Below are 6,031 nucleotides of genomic sequence, written 5' to 3' on the forward strand. Positions count from 1 at the left end.
ACATAGAGGGCAGGGAAGGGAAAAAAAAAGATGGAATCTATATTTTAAGTATAGTAAAGTTCTGAAATTACTGTCTTTAGACTTCTCCCCAGGAAATTGGTGAGACCTTCAGGGGAATAAGGTTGAAGAAAACAACAAAAGTTCATCATCCCTTATTATTTCCCCTCTAACTTTTCATAATTTCATGCCATCCTCAATCTCCTAAGTTTTATATCATTTTATGTTGAAATACCTATACATTTTACTAAGCCTTTTATATTCATTATAAATAAATTTCAACCTATGTTCTGTAGTAGTTGAAAAATGTTTAGATCGATCTACCTATTGTTTCCTTTTAATTACAGCATTGCTTTGTATGAAGCTAAAACTTAGGCCACATGGTGGTCACGTGCAGACACCACTACTTCTAAAGTTAGCCCTTATCCAATGGCTAATCAGCTCAAGGTTCTAAGTGACCTAGCCAAGATACACTGGCAAGACCCAGGAGGGTACACATGAAAGTGGATTCTGAGGATGCTGAGTCAAGCAAAATGAAGCAAATATTGGGGCGCCTGGGTGGCTCAGTTGTTAAGCATTTGCCTTCGGCTCAGGTCATGATGCCGGGGTCCTTGGATTGAGCCCCACATCGGACTCCCCATTCTGCAAAAGCCTGCTTCTCCCTCTCCCTCTCCCCCTGCTTGTGTTCCCTCTCACTGTGTCTTTGTCAAATAAATAAATAAAATCTTTAAAAAAATGAAACAAATATTTAGATAAAGTAGATTTTATCAATATGGGAGCACTCTCATGAATTAGAGAATTCAATACTTTGGCAAAGACCCTAGCAGATAATAGAGATATGAAGCTATGGTGGTCCCAAAAAAATGTAGAAAAAGCAATGGCCCACATTAATGAGGCAAAAATGCCAAAATGCCATGGTAGATGGTGGAAGAAAGAATTGAAATGCTCATAGTAATGGGCATGTTAAAGTTGATATATTATGTAAGAAAACCCATCAGAGGAACCGTGTTTCATGCAGGGTCTCAAAGAACACTCCATATGCCAATAAGAAATGTGTGGTTACAGGGACATTGGTACCAACAAGAAATTCAGTGGTTAGGTTGCGAAGGAGGGCTGGAGGATGGAGCTACCTGAAATGACCCAAAGGTGCCTAAGAGACAAGTAACCAGAGCTCAGGGAAGATTTTCATTGTACTGTTACCTTGCAATGCCCTTCCTCCTTTTCTCTCCTAAGAAATCTCATTTCCCCTTCAATACTTGGTTCAAATTCTCTCCACCCCAGGAAGGCTAGTCTACATTCAACTATTCATCCCCTCTACTAAGTCTTTACTCATGTCTTTGCTATCTTCTTCCTTTATATCTCATCACATATTTCTTGGGTCTGACATCTAGACAACCTTTAGTATAAATGTTTACTGAATGCATGGATCCAAGGATGTAGTAAGAGGGAAAAAGTGCCTTTTGATAGCTGGCATTTGCCGTATCTTCTTCTTCTTCTTCTTTTTTTTTTTTCATAAATAAGGATCCTAGGGAAGAGTTCAGTGGGATGCAAATAAGGAAGGAGAAACTTCTGAGGAGGAGCAGTTCCATGAATATAACCATCATGTACTACTAAACCTGAGAAAACTAGAATTGTTGCTATGTGCTGAGTTGCCAAGTTAAATATGACCCCAGTATAGAGATCCCAGAGTTGGTTTTTGTTGCTTGAATTTGATGATGCTAAACTTCTGCCATAGCACCATCTCCCTGGGGCTTTTAAGTCCCACATGCTCATAGGTCCAAACCCTAGGGTACAGAACTCTGAAGTTTGCTGCATTTTCTTCAGAAAGAAGAGGGAAGGAAATACCAAAGTAAAAATGCCTACTCTTTGCTAGAAGGAGAGTATAAGAAGGAATGCTGCTTGGAATATCATTACCCTTAACACACAAATCTATGGTGGTCAGAGCAATGAATGTAGCCTGGTTTTCATGCATTTGGGAGCTAGTCTCCGATTTGCCACGGATCGGATGGCATTGAGTTAGTTAATTCTCCTCTCTTGGCCTGTTTTTCCTCTTTAAAGTTGCAGAATTGATCCAGATACATCATACTACATCAACCTGGGTATGGCCTCTTGAGATGGATAACAGAACTTAGCTCTACCACTTTAAATCTTTGATGGTGCTCAAAAGAGATGATAGAAACTAATAATTTTCTGATGTCGTATTAGCCTTTGACTTTCCTATTTCTCATACCCTTCAGAATGGTGTGTATTGTAACTCAGATAGCAGAAGAAAATTATCTGGGGAATTCATCTATTTCTCCAAAATGTAAAGCTTTTTTTAAAATTCTTTAAACAAAGGGCAAAATATTAACCCCTGTTACTTCTTGTGGTTATAGTTTTGTTATTTTCTGAAATTATATGTTTGATGTATTTCTAAATTAAAAGATTATTCCAGCATAATTGTCAGAATCTGACCTACAGTCACATAAGAAAGGAATTTCATCTAAATGTATTTCCAAAATCACATCAGGAGTCTACACAGGTGAAGAGATCAAGCTTTGTAGTTTATGGTGACAAAACTTGTGATCAGATAAAAAAATGATCAGAGATTATCAGATTAGATGAAAGGGAAATGCCCAATTCTAGCCAAAGATAAATACAGTGGGATATTAATATCATACAAAGTATACTTCAAATTAAAGAATATTCTTAAGATAAAGAGAAACATATCAAATGATAGGGTCAATTCAATGTGAGTATGTCAACCACACATGGACATGTAGTTAATAAAAGAGTTACAATATAGGTGAAGCAAAACTCAGGAAACTGAAAGGAAGGAGACAAGTACTCCATTTTAGTTGGAGACAGCAGAACTCCTCTCATTATTGTAGAAAAAAATATACAGACATTCAGTATGAATAGAAAAGACTTCACAAACATTATGAAGTAATTTGACCTAGTTGAAAATAGTAAGAATTTCCACACAAAAACCTCAGAATATACATTCTTTAAACATGCAAATGGTGCATTTACTAAAATAAAAATATACTCTGGGCCATACAACAAATCTCAAGTTTAAAAGGATTGAAATCCTATGGAGTATATTATATGGCTGTTATATTATCAGTCACTAACTGAAAAAAGCTCCATATAGGTTATGGTTTTGAATTTTCTGTATTGTATATTTGATATATTTCTTAATTAAAAAATATTGTAGCATAACTGACAAAAACAAACCTACAAATGCCTCAGGAAGTAATTTCATTTAACTCTGTTTTCCCAGTCATCCAAGGGCTCCACATTATCATTTATATTGGAATAATAATTTTTAAAGAATCTTCAATAAACAGACGTGTTTATGTTTCACCCAATTTCCCCAGACTTGATGGGCCTCAGAATCTCTCTTCAAATGGTATTCAAGATGTCTTCCGTTGGAAAATTTTTAGAAAAAGCTAGTCATGACAAATAACTTTTGTTTTCCAAAAAGACCTGACTTATTTTGCAAGTTGAGTATAGCCTTCTGTTCCAAGGATTCCTTTAACAATTTCCATCTTGTAACATGAAGTCTCTGATTATGTGTGCTTCATCTACTGGGATTTCATCTCGACCAAAAATATTAGAAAACTACTAGCAATTCATAATCAATTTGAAGATCTCCAAGGAAAAGTCTCTTTTTATTTCTAATTCTTCTTCTGTGTCAGTTAAGGGGTGTGACATTTTCCTTAAAGGTCAGAAGAAGTATATATGAGATGCATACTAAGAATATCTTAGTACGGACTAGAAAATCTTGGTAGACACTATAAAAGCAAATAAGAAGTCAAAGGTTATGACTTCATCAAGACAATTTAGGGAAACCTAGTTAATCAACCTAATATTCTATTTAAAGATGCCAAGCATAAATTGCATTTGATTTCAATATATACCTGCCCACTTTAATTCAGAAACAGATGGAAGACTTAACCATATGAAGAATTTACTCAGGAAAAAAATACCCATGGTTCCAGTTCTCATTAGGCTTATATTACAATCTAATTTTGGATTTCCCAACAAATGGTAACAAGTGATGAACAGTGACAGTCATAGGAATTAAAATGAAAAAATGCATATAAATCTACTAATTGCTAAGATATTAATTTTAGCTTCAATATTCTAGGTAGTGATAGATATTGAAAAACGAATTTAAAAGAGTTCCTGCTTTCAAGTACCATGTAAATGAGTAATATTAGGTAGGAAAAAGCACTTTATGTAGCATTTTCTAATTTTCATTGAGTACTCTTGAGACAGGTAATTGCATACATTCTCATTTAATTCTCTCAACCACTCTGCAAAATGCAGGAATATATTAGGGCCCTATATAATACCTATTTTTCTTTCCAGTGCCTCTTCTTTGTGTCTTGGATCATGATTGATCTGAATCTACCATCAATCATATTTCCTGATTTTTCCAGCAGTCTTACTTCTGTAAGTAGCTATTTGACCGGATTCTGGCCAATTATATGTAAGTGAAAATCAGTTTCCATTGCTCATAAAACTCTGATTATGCAGAAAATATTTACATTTTTTTCCCAGCATATAATACTCAGATTAAAGACAGGAGTTATTCTTAGAAATACAGAACAGCTAACATTTTGCTGCATATATCTAATAAAAACAAAGTTTCTGAAGATACCAGTTAATCAAGACTTCATTGACTTAATTGAGTTTTGAGCACTTATTATTCATAGATTAAGAATTATTGAAAAGAAAAATATAGTTTCTGAATTAAAATATTAGGAATCCCAGCACAAAATTATGTAGAACAAGAATTAGGAGAAAAGCAAAAAAGAATCTGTAAAAACTAAAAAAATAAGAATACAGAGAAGGCATAGAGATTCAATTCTCTTTACAACACTAGCTAAATATTTTAATTACTGCTATAGAATGAAGAAACTAAATATACTGCATTCACAAATATATTGCATGGTATATTACTATATAGTTTATACATACATGTACATGTTTAAAATATAAAATAATTGTCATATATCAATAATCTGTACAACTTGAATAAATTCATTAATGGCATTACAGATAACCCCAAGTCATGATTAAATTGGAATGAAATATTAATAATCAGGATAGGTAATTGTGATATGGTCAGTTCTCACTGAACACAGATAGGAAGGGTCCCCATGCACTGGACTGCTTATGTGTAGATGTGTATGAGGACATGCGTGTGCACATGCACATGCTGGGGGATGTACAACACAGTGTCAGTAGCAGAGTAGGCAGTCAATATATGGTACAAGTAGAAACCATATTTGCAGGTCAAACACAGTGTATGCCAGATAGACCTTACACATAGAGAGGTGTCTGTACTTTAGGAATCTCTGTTGTTTAAGCCACCCAGTTTATAGGATTTTGTTATGGCAGCTTGAGCAGCCTGTAAAACAGCCTAAGACAGATAACATGTGTGAGTGTGTATATATATATATATATATATATATATATATATATATATATATGGTCTCTCCTGAAGCCAAATGCTTACATCTCAGAGTAAATTCCATTCCCCTTCCCCCAAGAGAAGATTTGTTTACATTCCAAGCACTCTCTCCCTTTCTCAGAAAGAGAAACGGGGATGACATATTAGCTCCTATATAAGCTCTGAGACTCATAATTTTGGGATTCCTCTCCTGTATATGCAAGGTCCATATAGCATGTACAATGTTATGCCAAGAGGGAAAGGAACATGGGGAAATAGCCCTAAGGTATTCTATAAGTAAATAGTTGGTTTGTCTCTGATCCAGAAATCTCATATTTACTGTCAGGAAAACAAATTAATATGGATAATATATAATAAAGTAGCTGGTTAGCCTTTGTTGCAGGCTCCTGGGAGGTAACCTCTATACCCTTGTAATTTCCTGGGTAACAGGAGTGGTTTTGTTCCTATGCAAAGTGAGCTGTTCGAAAAACAAGACACTGTTTAATTAATTAAAAATGAAAGCATAGTCTTGTGGACAAGCTAAAGTAATAGGGACTATTTTAGGCTCCCATCTGAAGCAATAACAATAAT

This window comes from Eumetopias jubatus, unplaced genomic scaffold (assembly GCF_037043125.1).
Source record: "Eumetopias jubatus isolate StellerSeaLion01/CBP00866 unplaced genomic scaffold, mEumJub1_p1.0 scaffold_13, whole genome shotgun sequence".
Taxonomy (NCBI): domain Eukaryota; kingdom Metazoa; phylum Chordata; class Mammalia; order Carnivora; family Otariidae; genus Eumetopias; species Eumetopias jubatus.